The sequence below is a fragment of the Cryptomeria japonica genome, chromosome 1, assembly GCF_030272615.1.
Source record: "Cryptomeria japonica chromosome 1, Sugi_1.0, whole genome shotgun sequence".
Lineage (NCBI taxonomy): Eukaryota > Viridiplantae > Streptophyta > Pinopsida > Cupressales > Cupressaceae > Cryptomeria > Cryptomeria japonica.
In genome coordinates, this window is record NC_081405.1 from 569,854,614 (window position 1) to 569,876,502 (window position 21,889).

Sequence of the window (21,889 nt, forward strand, 5' to 3'; positions counted from 1 at the left end):
ATTTTCCAACTATAAATCATTCATTTTCTACTTAGTCATGACATTAATTGTTGCTCCAAGGTTTATTAGTGCATTCTTAATGAGAGTCTTGTTAATGCTTACATCCACTACTGGGCTATATCAATCTTAATATGTAGGAACTATAAAGTGGAAAATTGGAGAACCTTAGCAAATTTGCCACTTGGAAAAAGAGGGAATTCACTAGGCTCCAATTTTCACTTGGGGGGACTTTACATTCAAAAGAGGGGGATAAATCTACTAGATCCAATCCCAATGGATGTAAGGATTGAATACGAAGCAGATTGGAATGGAATTAACCCTCTTTTGTAAGTTGATTGATTGAATTAAGAAAAAGTGCTTAAAGTAGAGACAAAGTATGCAAAAACATTTATCTACTGATTCGAGATTCAGCTGTGCACCTGAATCTGAGAAGTTTGAGATGATTCAGAGATTCTCTACAAAATTTGATAGAAGTTATGGGGATCATGTGTCTAGACAGGGATGCCCTCCTATCAATCCTCTGAATGTTTTGTGCGTCGAAAAGGGTTTTTCCGTCTCTGCAAATAAAGGTAACTTCCAAAAGTACAACTGCGCACCTATTTCTTGCACATATAAAGAAAGGGAAATGTGTTGGTAATAGGGGTTTGTCTTTAGATCAAACCCCAGTTTTGGAATTAACCAAGTGGTTGAAATAATGTAAATGAAATGACCGAAAATAGGAATTGTCCTCTTTGAGGGGATGTTGAATTGAATGAAATTGAAATGCTTATACCTCCTTGTGAAGTTTTGTTTGCCTCCATATGGAATTAGGGTATCATGAAGTAGAATGTTGATCTCCTCTTCAATGCTTGAATACTTATCTCTATTGCTGCTCCAAATCTTTAAAGAAGACTAAAAATTCTGAATTTTTGTTCAATGCTTGAATGCTTGATCTCTTGAATGCTAAGATGATTGATTGAATTTTGTTAGATGTCAAATGAGAGAGGAAATCCCTCTTATATACTTGCTAGTGGGTTTAATTGACTAATTTTTTGACTTGAGCCAACATAGGAGGGAATTCCTATTGGTATTTTGGTATGGTTTTGTCATTGATGTCAATACCTACTAAACACTTATCAACTCTGGCACTTTGGAGAATCAGCAAAATTCACTAGCAAGCAAGTGACTCATGCACAGGCACTGGTATCTGGTACACTGGCCAGATATAATGATCACCGGCACTTGAAATGATATGGAAAACACTTGGTTATGTCGAAGACATTGTGTGGACACTCTGTCTTGGAGCTTTGTTTATTGGTACATTCACATTTGCATATTTGCTATTACTAGCAAATAAGTCCAGGGTATACACCGGCAGGTTTATCTTTTCCAGATCAGCATGGCATGCTTTGGAGATGATTAATTATTGTTGTAAATGCATTAAGCCGACATGTTCAATTGGTTATTGCATCAGATATTGTTTTGTTTGTAAAATACTTTTATTGTAAATATCTTGTAGAGCTGACCTACTAAAATTGGTCTTAGGTTATGGTATAAATGTAAGATCTTATTTGTAAGATCAAATGTGGAATGCGAAAAAGGATTGTGTGAAGGTCTATGCGAGAATAAGCAGAGCTATACATGCAGACATCATTTGAAGATTGAAGGAGGGTTTTTTTTAAGACAATCACAACTACACCAGTACTGAATCCAGCATATGAAGATGCTATTTTGTGTAGTACATTCTTATTGGATTTAACCATCCAAGTGTAGTCAGTGTGACTCCCATTTTCTGATTGAGCAGTGAGATCTAAGCACTTGGCCTTTCTGCATGTGCAGACCCTATTTATGTACACTTACTATCTTCAATAGTATCATCTAATTGTGGGTAAGGTTTCCCACCGTGGTTTTTCCCCTTATAGGGTTTCTATGTACAAATATTGGTGTTATGTGTTGTGGATGACTTTGTCTTTATGTTTTATGCGCTAATCCTTACCAGTATAGCAATTAACTATTAAATCTGTTGATCGACATATTGAACTGGTTTACCGGTATTAAGCATTAAGTTGGTTAAGTTATTTTGGTTTGAATTTATTTGACAATTGATTCACCCCCCCTCTGAGTTGTCTTTAGGACCTAACAATTGGTATCAGAGCTTAGTCCTCTTTTGCAGAAGTTTAATAGCTTAAGGAGATCCAATGTCTACTAACTATTTCAGGAAGGACAGTCCTAAACTTGATGGAACCAATTATGGCATATGGAAAATCAGAATGGAGACACATCTAAATTGCAATGGAAAGGACATCTGGGATGTTACAAAGAATGGCTATACTACTCCTACTCCTGGTTAGCCTAATCCACCTACCTTGGGAAAAGATGAAGAAAATGATTGCAAAGCAAGAGAAGCACTTTTGAGCGCATTATTATATCAACAAATCATGGGACTATCAGATAGGTCTACTACTAAAGCTATTTGGGATCATTTGGAAACACTAAATGAAGGAGATTCCATAGTCAAAATTGCAAAACTTGAAAGCTTCTGGGTCAGGTATGAACATTTGAAAATGGAAGAAGATGAAAGGATTTCTGCTTTTATGGAGAGAGTAAATGAGATTTTTTTGGGTATTAAATGTTGTGGAGGAACCTTAAGTGAGGATGAAATTGTTTCAAAAGTTTTAAGAGGATTGCCATCAGCGTATAAAATGAAAGTCACTGCTATAAATGAGTTAAGAACAATGTCTAATACATTAGTATCTAGGGATACATTGATTGGGAAACTTTCAGCTTTTGAAATTGAAGAATTTGGTCCTATTGCTACTATAAAGACAAATTTGGCCTTTAAAGCATCAACATCATCTGCTCCATCATTTAACAAATCTGATTGGAAAGCCTTTTATGCAAGAGAACTTGAAGAAAGCAGGACAGAGAATGAAGAACTTGAAGAACTTGAAGCACTATTTGCAAGGAAAATGCCTAAAGGTCCAGTTGGAAGTAAGTATGAAGGTAAAGCACCCTTTAAATGTTTTAACTGCAATAAGATTTGTCATATGGCTTCAAGATGCCCTGATAGACATACTAGACTAAGAGAAGAAGCTAGAAGAACATACAAGAATAACCCTGAATATCAGAGATACAGATTTAAGAAGAATAAAGATAAATATTGTTACATTGCTGATGAAGGTGTGACTGATGATTCTAATGAGGATCCAATGGACAATGGATGGATTTTTATTGCTATAACAAAAGATCAATCGACACCTATTGCTCAACTAGTAGAACAGGCCTTGGCAGCTAAAGTTGAAGTAAAAGATGAATGGATCATTGATTCAGGATGCTCACATCATATGACAGGAGACAAAAGTAAATTCTTGAACTTTCAAGAATACAATGGAGGCTTAGTGAGATTTGGAGATGACAAAGCTTGTTTGATCAAAGGTAAGGGTACAATATCTCTTGATGGTAAGCATAATAGTGACAATGTTTACTATGTTGAAGGATTAAAGCATAATATTTTGAGTGTTCGTCAATTAGTTGAGAAAGGATTTCAGTTACAATTCAAAAATGGAAAATGCAAAATCATGAATAGAACTGGTTTAGAAATTGCAACTGGTAATCAAACTAGAGGTAACATCTTTCATCTAAATAACAATGAAAAGACATGCTTGATTGCTCATATTGATGAAAGTTGGCTATGGCATAAGAGACTCTGACATGTAAACTTTGATTGCATGGTGAAGATCAATACTATTAAGGTAGTTAGAGATTTACCTAAAATTGTCAAACCTCACAATGCAGTATGTAAGGAATGTCAATTTGGAAAACAAGTTAGAGCTAGTTTCAAAAGTATTCCAGAAAAATCCAATAATGCTCTTGATTTGATTCACACTGATTTATGTGGTCTAGCTAAAACTAAAATCTTACAAGGTGGTAGATATTTCATGCTAATCATTGATGACTACTCTAGAATGTGTTGGGTTACTTTTCTTAGAGAAAAATCAGAAGCACTTGGAAAGTTCAAACTATTCAAAGCAATGGTAGAAAATGAAACCGGTAAGAAAATAAAATGTCTAAGATCAGATCAAGGAGGAGAATTTACATCTAACGAATTTAATACATTCTATGAGGCAAATGGAATCAGAAGACAACTATCACCACCCTGGACACCATAGCAGAATGGAGTTGTTGAAAGGAAAAACCTAACTATCTTGGATGTAGCAAGAAGTATGTTATCAGAAGCAAACCTACCACATGTATATTGGAGAGAGGCAATTAGTACAGCAGTCTATACATTCAACAAAATTCACATCAAAGGTGAGACCGGTAAGACCCCTCACGAACTATGGTTTAGTATTACTCCTACTCTTAAATATTTCAGAATTTTTGGATGTAAATGTTATATTAGAAGAGATGAGTATATTGGGAAATTTGATCATAGAAATTATGAAGGAATATTTCTTGGTTATTCATCTAAAAGAAAGGCATATAGTTGTTTTAACAAAAGATTGCCGAAAAATGTTGAAAGTACAAACATAAAGATTGATGAACAATTCAAGGGAACTTCAAGGTATATAGACTCTAAACCGACAATAGGAATTTTGACAAATGAACCTACACTAAATCCACCAGTACAGAATGAAGATCCAGTTACCCCGGTATCATCTGAGGATTCCACAGTAACTGAGGAACAACATCAAACAAAGACACCCCGATATGTAAGACTAAATCACTCTGAAGATCAGATAATTGGAAACAAGAACAAAGGAGTTATGACAAGAGGAAGATTGGCAAATGAAGAGGTATGTCTTATTTCTCAAATTGAACCATCATCTATTAATGAGGCATGTCAAGATAAACACTGGATTAATGCTATGGAAGAAGAATTAGAACAAATTGAGAAGAATAACACTTGGACATTAGTTTCCCGGCCTAAAGATAAAAATGTAATTTGAACCAAATGGGTATTCAGAAACAAACTTAATGAAGATGGTAAGGTTATTAGAAATAAAGCAAGACTAGTGTATAAGGGATATTCTCAAAAAGAAGGAATTGATTATAATGAAACCTTTGCACTAGTAGCTAGAATAAAGGCAGTTAGATTATTCTTGGCTTTTGTAGCACACAAGAGCTACAAAGTTTATCAAATGGATATTAAATGTGCATTTTTGAATGGAGATCTTGAAGAGGAAGTCTATATTGAACAACCTGATGGATTTTCTTTGACAGATGACAAAGATATGGTTTGTAGGTTAAGAAAAGCTTTGTATGGATTGAAGCAAGCCCCAAGAGCTTAGTATGCAAGATTGGATAAGTATCTTTTGAAGATTGTTTTTTCTAAAGGAAATGCAGACAACAATTTATACTATAAAGTGACTAATGATGACATCTTGGTTATAGAAGTATTTGTTGATGATATAATCTTTGGAGGAGAAGATGGATTATGTAAATAATTTTCTGATAAAAAGCAACAAGAATTTGAAATGTCTATGATTGGAGAAATAAAATTCTTTTTAGGATTGCAGATTTCACAGACTAATAAAGTTATATTCTTGAGTTAACCGAAGTACTTAAAAGAGTTACTAAAGAAATTTGGGATGGAGAACTCTAAACTGGTAAGCACACCTATGACTACAAATGACAAACTATCACTAAGGGATGAATCTACACCTGTTAATCCAACTAGATACAAATCTATGATAGGAGGTTTATTGTATTTAACACAAACCAGACCTGATATTATAAATACAATATGTATTGTTTCAAGATTTAAAAGTAATCCTAGAGAAAATCATGAATCAGCAGTAAAAAGGATTTTCTGGTACTTACAAGGCACTATAAATCTTGGATTATGGTATCCTAGAGATGAAAAATTTGAATTATGTGCATACACAAATGCAAATTAGGTAGGAGATGTGGATGATATAAAAAGCACCATCAGTAGAGCATTCTTTCTTGGAAACAGACTACTTTCTTGGTTGAGTAAGAAACAAAGTTGTACATCTTTATCAACAGCAGAATCAGAATATGTTGCAGCAGCAACTAACTGTACACAGGTACTATGGCTTAAGCAAATGTTAAAAGGCATAAAGGTAAAATGCAAGGAACTAATTACTATATATTGTGATAACACTGCAGCAATTGATATATCTAAGAATCCAATATTACATTCTAAAACCATACATGTTTCTATTAAATTGAATTTTCTAAGGGAAAATGTTGAAGCAAAGGAAATAAAACTAGTTTACGTGAATACTAAAGAGTAGATTGTAGATATCTTTACTAAACCTCTACCTAAGGAGACTTTTGAATATCTCAGAGATCAGCTTGGGGTCATACCCCCACCGGTAGAGACTTAGGAAGTTGATGAATGTCATCAACTAGCAAAATTAACAGAGAAATCTTTATTCTCACTTTGATGGGAAGCTACTTCTTAGGGGGAGTAGTTGGTATACTAAATTGATTGGTATTTTGTATATGAACTTGGCTTGGTAAGAACTTTGGCATTTGATGTCAAAGGGGGAGAGATTGGTACAAAAAAAACACAAGGAAAACACATGTTGCTCCCAGGGGGAGAGATTGTTGTTTGAGAGAGATTATTACTCTTTATATCTATACTTTTTATTTCTAGTTATGATCTCTATTTTGGAGATTGTTGGTTTTTGGTATTTGGCATTTCTATTTTTGGCACTTTGATGGTTTTTCCATCTTGTGTTGCCATCAATGCCAAAGGGGGAGATTGTTGGTATTTTGGTATGGTTTTGTCATTGATGTCAACACCTACTAAACACTTATCAACTCTGGCACTTTGGAGAATCATCAACATTCACTGGCAAGCAAGTGACTCATGCACACTCACCGGTATCTGGTACACCAGCAAGATATAATGATCACCGACACTTGGAATGATATGGAAAACACTTGGTTATATTGAAGACATTGTGTGGACACTTTGTCATGGAGTATTGTTTATTGGTACATTCACATTTGCATATTTTTTATTACCGGCAAATAAGTCCAGGGTATACACTGGCAGGTTTATCTTTTCCAGATCAGCATGGCACACTTTGGAGATGATTAATTATTGTTGTAAATGCATTAAGCTAACATGTTCAATCAGTTATTGCATCGGATATTATTTTGTTTGTAAAATGCTTTTATTGTAAATATCTTGTAGAGTCGACCTACTAAAATTGGTCTTAGGTTATGGTATAAATATAAGATCTTATTTGTAAGATCAAATGTGGAATGTGGAAAAGGATTGTGTGAAGGTATATGTGAGAATAAGAAGAGCTATACACATAGACATCATTTGAAGATTGAAGGACGGTTTTTTTGAAGACAATCGGAACTACACCGGTACTGAATCTAGCATATGAAGATGCTATTTTATGCAGTACATTCTTATTGAATTTAACCATCCAATTGTAGTCAGTGTGACTCCCATTTTGTGATTGAGAAGTGAGCTCTAGGCACTTGGCCTTTCTACATGTGCAGACCCCATTTATGTACACTTACTATCTGCAGTAGTATCATCTGATTGTGGGTAAGGTTTCCCTCCATGGGTTTTCCCCTTACAGGGTTTCCACATACAAATATTGGTGTTATGAGTTGTGGATGACTTTGTCTTTATGTTTTATGCACTAATCCTTACCAGTGTAGTAATTAACTATTAAATCTGTCTACCCACATATTGAACTGGTTTATTGGTACTAAGAATTAAGTCGGTTAAGTTGTTTTGGTTTAAGAATTTTGCATCTTGGAGAATGAGGTTGAACATTATGTTTACAAGAAAATGAAATCATGTCACCTGTTGGTTTTTTAGGAGAAGAAATGGTTTGGGTAGAAACTTCATGAGCTCTAGCATGACATCTTTGTCGGTGTTCTCTTGCACAATGCTTTCATCTAGTCATGGCTAAATGTTGAGGAGGGTCAGTTTCATTAGGTATAGGCTTTGTCTCTTCTTTTAAGGATTGATGAGTCCATTGAGGTCTTTTAGGTTAAAAATGGAAGAGGTTGGTCACTTCTCTCTATAACATGAAGAAGGAGGATCTGCACCATACAAAGGAGGGATAAGAGGTGTAGGAAGGAGATCAGGTCCATCATGAGGAGGAGGGATAGGTCTAACCTTAGGAGGAATAGTTTTTCTTTTAGGAGGAAGTGTTTTTCGACCTTTGGGAGGAAGAGGAGACTCATCCATAGGAGAAGGAATAGGTTCTTTGTTAGAAAGAGGAATATCTCTTTTCTTGGAAGAAAGGATACTCTTCTCTTTAGGAGACTGAATAGATTCTTCTTTGGGAAGAAGATTATTTCTTTCCTTAGCAAGAAGAATAATATTATTCTCAAGAAGGGTTATATGATCATAGAGAGGGATGCTAAGTGTTGTATTTCTTAGTTGAATCAAGGATAAAATCATTTTATTTTTTCATTTTTTATATGATCTAGAAAGAGAATCACTTCTAGGTTCAAGAGGCTTTTACTATTCGGACAAAAAATAATCAAGACAAACATCTCCATGCCTCATTGTAGGTTGAAATATGCTATAATTAATAGTTATAATTTCACTATTATGAGGAAATTTCAAACACTTATGAATAGTAGAAGTGATTGCTTTCATGGAAGAGAGCCAAGGATGTCCCAACTTCACACAAAATTGCTCGAATGTAGGAATGATAGAAAACTGAACATCTAAGCATTTAGTGCCAACATCAATAGCAAGTGTTATAGAACCAATAGTAGGAAAAGAGAAGCCATCAAAAACTTTAATTATTACATCAATATCATAATATATCACCTGATGCAATTGCAAAGTATAAAGAAATTCTCCAATTATCACATTAACCATGCAAGAAGGATCAATGAGGACTCCTCTAGTGGGTATACCTTTGATTTTTGCACTTATGTATAATGGCCCATCGGGTACCTCAATGGTCTCACTATGATAAAATGATATGCACAAATCCTTAGGAGGCTCTTGTTGGTCTACAAAGTTCACCACACTATTAGTTTGAAGGGTCAAATCATTGGGAGAGAAAGCAAGATGTTCAGTCTCAATAAAATTAGTTGAATGGGATGGTAAAGGATTAGTGAAAACTTGAAGTTTCTAGTTAGGAGGAGTTACATATTTGTTTCCCTTATCATTTACACCTACCACAAATATAGTGTTGTTATCAGTCAATTATTGAAGCTTACTTCTTAATGAAAAATAATTCCCAATGTCATGACCAGGTTGATGATGATATTGACAAAAAGATTTAGTATCAAAGTAAGGTGAAGTTGTTTTAGATGGATCAATTGGTTTGAGTTGGGGAAGTTTCAACACATTTTTTTGTATTAATTGAGACATAATAGATCCCTCCCACCCTTACAACTATAGTTGGGAAGCAGGGTGGGAACTCTAGTGTGCCTGCTATAATAATATAATAGTAGGGGTGTCCCCCTACTATTTGAAGGGTAGTTGCGTCTACCTTGTCGATTAATTAGCCTGCTAGAATAGGGGGGGCAAAGATCTCAACACCTTAGCAACAATTTTGTCTTCCTCAATAGTTCCACTATGCAAATATTCATTCAAAGGAGTAAACTCTTTCTCTTGAAAAATTTAGACAAAGGAGGCTCACCTATAGCACCTACGAATTGATTGATTGATTGTTGTTATTATCATTGAATTTGAAGAATCCTTTGTTTGGTTTGAACTTTGCAAACGGTTGTTGAACAATATCACCCTTATCACTCAGATCTATGGAAGGAGATGATTGTTCCAATTGACTCATAGTCAGATGATAATTGTGAAGTACTTCGCACAACTACGAAAAGGAAATAAACTTAGTTAAAAGGAGTTCATCCCTAATTTCCTTTTGTAAATTAGCAATAAAAATATTTTGAATATCTTGATCAGGCATAGGAAAAGAAATGTGAGAATACAAATGCTTATATCAACCACTAAAACCAGTCACTTTTTCTTAAACACCTTATTTACAATGCATTAAATCAATGAAAGTAACTTTAGGACCAATATTATTATGAAATTGTTGAATAAAAGCATTAGCCAATTGTTGAAAAGAAGTAATAGAATAAGGAGGCAAAGAACAATACCATTGCAAATCTCTATCTCTTAATGTTCTAGTAAACTATTTTGCTAACAACCTTTGATCGTGACAAAAGTCACTACACAAAGTTTGGAATGTTTTAACATGAGTTAAAGGATCACCTTTTCCATTATAAAGTTCCAATAGAGGGACTTATACATGTTTAGGAGGGACGGCTATAACAATGTCATGGGATAACGGGCTTGTGACATCAAATGTGGGCACATTATACTTTGATTGGTTCATAGAAGCTATTTGTTGTTGTAAGGAAACTATTTGGGCAAGGGTGTTGATTGTAGCTTTGGTAGAAGGATTGAAATTAGACATGTTGGATTGAGAGGGAGGAGTAACATTGTTGAATGAAGAAAGAGGTTGATAATAAGGAGGTGGAACACTATGATGAGTGGGTAATGGAGAAGATTGGGTAGCACAGGGAAGACTCATGGGAGGAATGAAATAATTGTGATTAAAGGAGTTGCCTTCTTGACTAACATGTATAGGTGGTGAATGTGATTGGGTAACAAGGGGAACACTCATAGTAGGAGAAATGAAAGAAAATGTATTTCCCCCATGACTAACATTTGTAGGTATGACATTTTGTGTAGAGGTAGCCATGATATTTGATGTGAAGGTAGGAACACTAGTCATGGAAGTTGTCAAAGGAATAGAATGATTAATTTGACTAGGAGGTTGTGTATAACCTAGGTTTTCAGAACAACTCTTCATAGGCATTATATTAGAATAAATAATATCAGCAATACCATGCAAGATATCAACACCATGCTTATCACTATGAATCATTATTTTTAATCCTTCAATCAATGGGAGAGCTTCACTTCCTAGGTATTCTCAGCATTCATTGTTGAATATGATCAAATTGATTATCCATCTTCACCAATTAGTCAATTGATACTCTAGTTAGTGATTCCTCATTGTGAGAATTATCAAGAAGATAAACATGAATATCTGAAGGATGAGAAGAAGCAAAAATATCCTAATTGAAAAAGCTAGCCAAATTAGGCTCCATTTCCTCGGTAATCAAACCTTGAGAAACCTTAATTCTACAACTTCTTCTAATGGGGATACTATAGGTAGGACTAATGGTAGTACAACTCATGCACCAGGGAAAAGAAATTGAAAATTAAGGTTTTAATTCTGAAATTTTGAAAGAAGGGAAACTCAAAATTAAAATTAGGGTTATCCAAATTTAACCTCTTAATTAATTTTTTCAAATATTGAGATATTGTAGAAATCAATTTACTTTTAAAAATTAGGGTGTGCATAGTGAACCTCTTAATTTTAAAATTCAAATTGATAATGGAAATGTTGAAATTCAGATTTATTTTCAACCTTAGGGTGACCTAAAATTAATAAAATTTCACAAATCTCTGGAATTGTGTAGTAAAATACAGGACCAAAATAAGCTTCCAAAATTTGAGCAAAAAAAGTCAGGAGCAAGTAGGTAGTGACTTGGTCCGAACACATGGTTCGACCAACTTTTTTCCCAAATTTTGGGGAAGCAAGATATTGTGATTTTTTTTCAAGTTCGAGAAGGATATGGAAATTGGAGATGTCAAGATATGCAAAATTAAGCCTTGAAGGTTGAAATAGGACACACTTAAGATGTTTGACAGAAGGATTAATTGAAAAGACAACAAAAATGACACACCAAAGAGCCAACTTTTATGATATTTAGACGAAAGACAAGAGGCTTTATATTTAATTGAATCAATTGAATTCTTAAGGAAAATTTGAAATTGCACAAGGTTGATTTAATTTTAAAAATTATGGTTTGTTGCATAAACCACTTAATTTTATAAATTTATATTTGAAATTTGAATGTTGGAAAGAGGGAAAATGAATTTGGAAAGTAAAGTCAAGACTCAAATCTGAAAATGAATTCAAGATCTACAAAATCCACAATGTCAATTTAAAATTTAGGGTTTTGTGATTCAACCACTTAATTTTTTTATTTTTTATTTTTAAATTGTAAGTGTAAATGAAAATTTGAATAGAAATATTGAAAAATTTGTTGATGTGAAAAAAATCAATCCAATTTAGACAAATGACAAGCTCAATTTTGAATCTAAAATTAAGGGTTTTTGTACATTCAACCTCTAAATTTTTTAAAATTGCAAAGAAATTACTTGTAAGTGAAAATTTGAATTTTAAATTGCATGCACTCAAATGTGAAAAAAAAAATCAGAAGTAAGCATAAGACATGTTGGGCTCATTAAAATGTAAAGTGGAAAATTGGATAACCTTAGCTAATTTGCCACATGGAAAAAAGAGGGAATTCACTATGCTCCAATTTTCACTTGAGGGGACTTTACATTCAAAAGAGGGGGATGAATCTACTAGATCCAATCCAAACTGATGTAAGGATTGAATACTAAGCAAATTGGAATGGAATTTACCCTCTTTTGTAAGTTGATTGATTGAATTAAGATAAAGTGCTGAAAATGGAGACAAAGTATGCGAAAACAGTGAGCTACAGATTCAAGATTTAGCCATGCACCTGGATCTTAAAAGTTTGAGATGATTCAGAGCTTCTCTGTGAAATTTCACAAAAGTTATAAGGATTGTGTGTCCAAACAGGGGTTCCCTCCAATCTATCCTTTGAACCTTTCGTGCGTCGAAAAGGGTTTTTCCGTCTTTGAGAATAAAGCTTAATTCCAAAAGTATAGATGCACACCTATTTCCTACACATAAAAAGAAAGGGAAATGTGTTGGGAATAGGGGCTTGTCTTCTAATCAAACCCCAGTTTTAGAATTAGCCAAGTGGTTGAAATAATGTAAATGAAATGACTAAAAGTAGGAATCCTCCTCTTTGAGGGGATGTTGAATTGAATGAAATTGAATTGTTTATACCTCCTTGTCAAGTTTTGTTTGGCTCCACACAGAAACACAGAATTAGGGTTACATGAAGTAGAATGTTGATCTCCTCTTTAATGCTTGAAATCTTGTCTCTATTTCTACTCCAAATCTTGAAGGAAGACAGAAAATGCTCAATTGTTGTTGAATGCTTGAATGCTTGATCTCTTGAATGTTCGGATTCTTGGTTGAATTTCATTAGATGTCAAATGAGAGGGAAAATCCCTCTTATATAGTTTCCAGTGGGTTTAATTAACTAATTTTTTGACTTGGGCCAACAAAGGAGGGAATTCGTGCTTCAAATCTGAGTTAGGTCCAAGGGGAGAGGATCAAGGGAGGTCCCAAATATGGGATCCCAGGGTGCCACACCCTAGTCCTAGTGGATCCTAGGGAGCCATGCCCTGGTCCTGCCCTATTTTGTCAGGATCAAGGTGTAGGTAGAGTACAAGGTTGAATTGCAATGTGTTTTCAATATGCATGAGCATATTCAAGTCTTAGATGAGGTCGAGGGGTGCAAACACTTAGGCGAAGACCCAAATGTAGTCGAAAATTACAAGGGGTGCAATTTTAGGAGGTTATAAGAACCACTAATGTTCCTACCATAATTCCAACCAACTATCCAATGACATAGACTATTTTGGGTTTATTTTTCTTCCTTCCCACACATCTAAGGCATAATTCTCTAATAATCTTGTTAAAAATTGGGTCATCCTTGATAACTTGAAGGAGAGGTGTCTTCACATGTACATGTTTTAGTTTTCCTAAGAGGTAAAACTTATGTTTAGATTGGTATTTCTATGTGGGTAACCTCTCAAGGAAAGGTAGTTCCTTATTGGTTAACTCAACACATGTTGGTGGCTCCTCCAATGGTTGGATAGTGACTTGTATCATTGGTTCCTCATCAAAAAACATTGTGATCTATAGGGATGTAGGATCAAGAAGAGTCTTATGTTAATGTAGTTGGAAATCATTAATCTCAATTGTATAAGTTGAGTATGGAGCTGCCTCATTAGAGTAAGCTAGCTAAAAGGAGTTATTGTTAGGATTGGGTGCAAGTTGATCAAGAAACTATGGTGCTCATGGTGAACCAGAGGAAGGCATATTTTGATTAGGTATAATGTCTAGCTACTATGAATGTAAATTGGGTATAAGTGTAGGTTCATCAAAATCATTTTATTTTTGTCATGGGTAATTAGCATTAGAAAAAATTGCCATTATTGGATTCCGTATCATGGTTGAGACCATGGGTGTTGAGTGCCCTACCACTAGTCATAACTTGGGTACTAGTATTGAAGTGGCAATGAGCCTTGCTATGGTATCTAATTTGATGCATTACCTTTTCATTATAGATTAATTTGCATGGTATTCCAAGATTAGAAAATTCATTTTGTAGCATTTTGTTGAACTCCAATTAATGAAGGATTTAAATATAATGTGTCTAATACCGTACTTTGACTTTTTTTGCATGGCTTGCATTGATCAATGTAGAAGACGTTTCTATCCTCGTATTATAGTGCATGAATCTCGAGATAGACCAACTTCTCCTTAGAAATTGCAAGAATCTTTTTACAATTGTAATTAGACCTCTTCTACCTATAGTGAAGGTAATACTTTGTAAGAGCTACCACTGCTTCTTGTTTCTTCTTGATGTGAAGAGATACCTATAGCATTGTAAATTGTCATTGGGCTAATTTGCACCTCATGTTTGTGCCCCTAGTTTAGTGTGTCCTATCCTAGTCACCTATCTAAATCCATTTTCTGCTTATTCTCTAGTTTTGATACCATGAGCACCCTTTGAAATATTCCTTGGTGGGATACCACTCTCTTTTAGGGTTCATTTTGAACCCTTTTGTAGAATGAACATGGAGCCTAGCACATGGTCCCTCTTAATGGGGCCCAAATTTGAATTAGGGTAGGGATCATATCTTTCTAGTGAGAATTCAACTCCATATCTCTACATGACCATTAGATGTTAGCCTAATAAGTAAAATACCTAGATGCCCCTATATAAAGATATTTGATCAAACTTATTTCATCCAAGCAAATCTAATCAATTCTAAGACTTTAATTAATGAATTCCTAGTACTCTTGTATCCATAAAGCATTCATCATCAAGCATTTTCAAAGATATTCAACGATAAATATTCTTCATTAAAACATTATGGAGAAAAACTACAACATTCATATGCAAGCATGTGTGTGTGAGTAGAGTTTTGTTATCTTCATGCCATTTCATACAACATGTGTAATTTCATTCTAAGAACATATGATCGGGTTTACCTAGCCTACTCAAATCTCCACCTAGTTGGTGTAGCTCAATTCCACCAACTCACCAGGTCTAGTTGCCCTCTAAACCTCCAATTCTTTCTCAATCTCTTCTAGGGATTTATTCCTAACCTTACTAAGGTGTTTTCTTTAGGTGTTTTGGTTAGGAACCCTATCAATTCACTGTGCTTCTCAGGTGCTCAATTTTGGCCTCTTGGCTTCAACTTGTCAAAATGACCTCCAGCTATTGTGAGGGGATGCAAAGGTGTAGATATGTCTTCTAACATGTTTTTAGTGCATTTGGGGTCCATTAGTGGTTTGCAACCTTGAGGTTTCTTAATAATTGTAAAGCGGAAAATCGCGATCGAACCCTAGTTGCTCTCCCCTCTTCCAACTCCAAGGAGAGAGAAGGGAGATTCACTAGGGTTGATGGTTTTCACTTAGGGGAGAGACTTTACATTCAAAAGAGGGGTTGAAACCCACAAGATCCAATCCCACACAATGCAAGATTGGATGCTAAATGTGTTTCAAGGGTTAAGAAAGCAAGGCTACCCTCTTTTGTAAAGAATGTTGATAGAAGAATTAAGCTAGGAATGCATAGAAAGTGACAAAGATTCGCTTATAAACTGAGATAGGGATATAGGATGAAGCTGCAGACCTGGAACTAGCAGTAAAATGTCGATACGGCGCTGTCCTACAAATTTGAGCAAAAGTTGTCGGGACGATGGCACCCGAGCGCCATGGTCCTCCAAAAAATCTACGAAACGAAGGGGGATCTGTCCGTCTCTGCACAAGGATTCCAGATCTTCAATTTCAGCCGCGTACCTGCAACCTACACACAGAAAAGTGAAGACGATTGGGGGATTAGGGATTAGGGGTTTGCCTTTAGGTCAAACCCCGGTTTTGGAATTAACCAAGAAATGAGCAATGTTGTAAATGTAAATGTCTGTAATGTAAAACAAGTACTAATACCTTGTTGTAAGGATGTTTGTATCCTTATGTGCAAAGGTATAGATGTTGTATGTTGTATGTTGTAGTAGTATGTAGTAAGTGATCTCCTCTTCAATGGTTGAATCCTTGTCTTGAATGCAACACTTAGCCTTGAATGGAGACTTGAAATGATCAATTGCTTGAAAGAATGCTTGAGTGCTTGAATGCTTGAGTAGAGTTTCCACGCCTTTTCCATCATATCAAGTGAAAGAGGAAAATGTAGTTTATATACTTGTCATTTAGGGCTGATAGACTGATTTTCCCGACCTTAGGCCGACCAGGAAAGATAATTTCCAATTTGCAAACAAAAAGACCCGAAGTCCAAAAGAGACCGGGCCCAAAATAGGACCCAGGGACCAGGGCACTAGGCGCCATGGTCCTGGGGTACCAGGGCGCTGGGCGCTCTGGTCCCACCTCCCAAGACAGCAGGGTGCAAAGGAGGTTCAGGCCAGGGTGCAAGAAAATGCAGTTTTCAGTGTCATAATCAGGTTTCGGGGTCTCCATTCAGGTTGCGTGTTGCGTCGCCATTGTGAAGACCGAAATGCAGTCAAAATTGCAAGTGTCGCAATTTTAGGACGCTACATTTAGCCCCCACTTTAGCGGGAGTATAAGCATACGCTCATACTTCCAGTAAAGTACAAGGAAACAACATTGAAAGACTTTCACCACATCAAGGAGGCAAGACACACCAAGCCCCCAGTGGACTAAGGATCTTACGACTTCAATTGACAAAGTAAAAGGGAAGACCACGAGGGAGAACCATGACTGTCAGTAGTAAGGTTCCCTCACTATGAGTCATGCAAGAAAGATATCAAAAATTTTCAAGGCAAGGTTAAATTTGTCAAGAAATTTTCAAGTATCTTGAAAAGATATGAACGGGATGTATGCCCCCCTACGTTAAAGTGATTGCACACGCCTCACTGGGGGTGATTGCTTTAAGGTAGTGATACATATAAGAAATGAGAAAAAGGAAAGGAGCACGTTATCACAAGGATTTAGCCCCCAAGTGTGAGATAAGCCCAAGGATAATAGACACAAAACACAAAGCACAAGGTGACTTCACTTTCCTCGGGGTCAGTATGCTGTATGATAATTCATGTATACCATATGTATGTATGCATAATTGTTCTTCATTCCCCAATCAAGGAAGGTCACCTAGAAGAAGGGAACACATGTGTCTTTTGAGTCAACATGAGAGAGACCAAAAGAGATCTCAATGCTTTGCATTGTCCTCAAGTAGACAACACCAAGGACAACAAATAGAAGAATGAGAATAACATATAGAAGAAGTAACACAAGAGAGGAGGAGAGAATCTGCTATGCTAATGTAACTAGTCTAGCACGTCATCTACCCCCCGATCTTGCTGATCAATGTTTCGGGAAGGCAGGGAACACGCTAGAGGAGGAACATTCAACACAGCAGATGGAGCTATCACAAGATCCAAACAAGGGCTATGTTCATGTTCCAAGCCACGCTGTTCTTGTCTAGGAGCTAGGATAAGTGCTTTAGAAAATTCATTAGATAAATGGTTATCAATATCAACAAGTTCATATTCACTATCAGAATGAACAGGAGTAACATTTTCATCATGAATAACATTTTCATCTATAGCATCATCAAGATTTATAAAAATAGGGTCTTTAATTCGCACAAGATCAAGACCATCATGCATCTTATGTTTTGGAGATTTTGGAGAAAATGGAATAATGCTTGTTGAAGGTGTTTTTGGAGATTGCAAAGTTTGAGAAGCAGCTGCTTGAGATCTAAGACGACGCTTTCGCCGACGTTCACGTGCCGAACGATTTCGTCTAGTCTTAGTAGGAAGTTGAGAAGATTGAGGAGGAGGAATATTCTCATCCTTATCACTTGGGTGTTTAGGTTGTGGTCTCTTAGGCTGGATGATAGGAGAAGAGGAAGGTCTCTTCTCTCTATAAAAGGAAGGAGGAGGAACTGCTCCATATAAAGGAGGAATATTTGGTTTAGGAAGGAGACCAAGTCCATCATGACGAGGAGATATAGGTCTACTCTTAGGAAGTTTATTAGATATAGGCATAGTCACATCCATAGGGATGGGTTGGGAATCTTCTTGAGGAAAGACATTAGTTTTATCTTTCAAAGGAAGAACTTCCTTCTCAAGAATGATAGGAATGTCAAGTTTGGGTGTTCTAGGTTCACTTAGAGATAGGATCATATCTGTTTTCCACTTTTGATAAGATTTGAAAAGATGATCACTTCGCGAAGGAATAGATTGGAATTGTTTAGGCCAAAAGTAATCAAGAGGAACGCTAGAAGTTCTTTCAGCTAGTTTAAAGAGACTATGATTGACAGTAACAACTTCACCATTATGGGGAAATTTCAAACACTTATGAATAGGAGAAGCAATAGCTTTCATGGAAGATAGCCAAGGATAGCCAAGCTTCACACAAAATTGTTCGGATGAAGGAATAATAGCAAAGTTCACATCAAGGGATTTGTTATGGACCTCAATAGGCAATGTAATAGAACCAATTGCAGGAGAAGAAAATGCATCAAATAGTTTCACAATCACATCTGTTTTGTCATATATCACTTGATTCAATTGCAAAGTAAAAAGAAATTCTTCAGTAATAACATTAATCATGCACGAAGGATCAATAAGCACTCCACGGCAAGGTGTATTCTTGACTTTTGCAACTATGTATAAAGGACCATCAGGTGCCCTAATGGTTTCACTGGAATCAAATGTGATGGAAGGTTCTTTAGGGTTTTCTTGCTGCTCTACAAAGTTAATCACATTCGGAGTCATAGACACAAGACCATCAGATGAGAGAGAGGAATCATTAGCCTCAATTGCATTAGAGGTATGAGAAGGTAATGGATCAGTGAAAATCTGAAGATTTTGATTAGGAGGAGCTACAGATGTATTGCCTTTATCATTCACTCCAGAAACAGAAATAGTGTTATTATCAATCAAATCTTGAATTTTACCCTTTAAAGAAAAACATTTTTCAGTATCATGCCCAGGCTGACGATGAAATTGACAAAAAGCTTTGTTATCAAAATAAGGTGAATTAATCTTTGCACGATCAATTTGCCTTATAGGAGGAAGAGTAAGCACATTTTGTTCCAATAACTTATTCATAATACTATGCAATGATTCATTCAAAGGAGTATACTTTCTTTCTTTCTTGAAAAATTTAGAAATAGGAGGCACACCTGATGCTGCATTCACATTGTTGTTGATGATGTTTTCATTGAATTTGATGGAATCTCTGTTCGGTTTAAACTTCCCAAATGGTTGTTGACTGCTATCACCCTTATCACTCGGAGCCATAGGATGTGATTGTTCCATTTGACTCACAGTCAGTTGATAATTGTGAAGAGTTGCACACAACTATTGGAAAGAAGTAAACTCAGAAAACAGAAGCTTGTCTCGAATATCTTTTTGTAAATTAGAAATAAAGATTCTTTGAATATCATTGTCAGGCACTGGAAAAGAAATTTGAGCATACGAATGCTTATATCTACCAATGAAATCAGTCACTTTTTCTTTAACACCTTGTTTACAATGCATTAAATCAATCAAAGTAACTTTAGGACTTATATTGTTTTGAAATTGTTGAATGAAAGCATTTGCAAGTTGTTCGAAAGAAGTAATAGAATAAGAAGGCAACGAGCAATACCATTGTAGGGCTTTGTCTCGTAATGATCTAGTGAACAATTTTGCAAGCAACCTTTGGTCATAGGCAAAATCAGTATAGATTGTTTGAAAAGTCTTAACATGTGTTAGAGGATCACCTTTACCATTATAAAGCTCCAAATGCGGGATTTCAACATGTTTAGGAGGGATAGCTCGAACAATGTCAAGAGAAAGTGGGCTCGCAACATCAAATGTGGGCACACTAAACTTAGATTGATTCATAGAGGCAATTTGTTGTTGTAAAGAAGAGACAGTTTGTGCAAGATTGTTAATGGTTGCTTCAGTCGAAGAATTCATATTAGATGTGTTAGATTGAGATGGAGGTGTTATATTATTGAAAGAAGGTAAAGAGTAAGGTGGTGGGACTCTATGATAATTAGTCATAGGAGATGATTGGACAGGAGGAATACTACAAGGAGGAATGGAATGATTAAACAAATTTCCCCCTTGCGTCATGTTCATTTGTGGAGATATAATAGGGACACTCATTGAAGGAATGAATGAGGAAGTCGGATTAAATGAAGGAAGAGGGTTAATTGAAGAAGAAGGGTTGCCCCCATGACTGGTGATCACAGGAGGAATGTCTTGTGTAGAAGTAGTCATTATGTTTGATGTAAAGGTAGGTATGCTAGCAATAGAAGTCATCAAAGGAATAGAATGATTGACTTGAGTAGGAGGTTGTGTATAACCCAAATTTTCAGCACAACTCTTCATAGACATCACATTCGAATCCACAATGTGTGCAATACCACGCAAAATATCAATTCCATTCTTATCACTTTGAAGCATACATTTTAGACCCTCAATTAAAGGAAGACCTTGACTATCAGGGTATTCTTGAGACATCCATTGTCGAAAATCATCAAATTGGTTATCCAATTTCGAAAGTTGTTCTTCAGAAACCTCATGGAGAGCTTCTTCATCATTAGGAGGATTAGAGGAATTACCCATGTCCTCGTTAAAAAGGCTATTCAAATTAGGTTCCATCTCCTCAGTAATTAAACCTCGGAAAGACTTAATTCTACGGCTTCGTCTAACGAGAATAGTGTAAGTAGGGCTTATTGTTGTAAAACTCATGCACTAGAGAGGGAGAGAAAATTTTGATTTTAGAGGTAGCAATTTTCAGTAAAATCAGCCAATCTTCTGGATTTAAGCTGTTAAATACAATCAGGACAATCTCCCGAAATTTCAGAAAAAATGTCAGGGACCGTGGCGCTTCGGAGTGCACACGGTCCCAGCAACTTTTTTCGAAATTCGCAGGGATGAAAGTTATGATGATTTTAGAGCTAATCTGAAAAAATTGAGTGATTTTACGATCTGTAGATAGGCCAAATTAAAGTTGCAATCTCGAAATTGAACCCTACCAAGATTGTTGAAAAATGCAAAATTTGAATTTTGAAAAAGAGAGGGAAACTGAAATTTTGAATTTTATGATTTTAGAGGGAATGTCAAGAGCAATGCAAATTTTGAAATTTGAAAATTGACTCAATTTCACACAAAATTCAATTTTGAAAGCGGAAATTAAAGTTGTTGTAATTAAGCACTTAATTTCAAAAGTCACAAATTGTAAGAATTTGAATAAAGCACTGAAATTTCGAATGAATGCAACCACACTTTTCAGATTTAGGACAGTGAGAACACAATTTTGACACAAAATTTCAATTTCGATGATTTTTGAATGTTTAGAAGCCTTAATCCAAGCAATCACAAGACCAACTTTGACTGTAATTTTGAAGGTGTTAAAATTGATAAAATCAGCCAAAATTCTGGATTTTAGCAGGAAAATACAGTAAGATCTCGCTCCCGAAATTTCGGAAAAAATGTCGGGGACAATGGCGCTCGGAGTGCACACAGTCCTCGCAACTTTTTTTCAAATTTTCAGGGATGAAAGATATTGTGATTTTATTGCGGAATCCAAAGTTACAGCTGATTTGGAGATGTTTTGATCAGTGAAATTGTCGGACAAAGGTTGAATCAAGAGGGTTTCAAAAATTAGGGTTTTGACACTTAACCACTTAATTT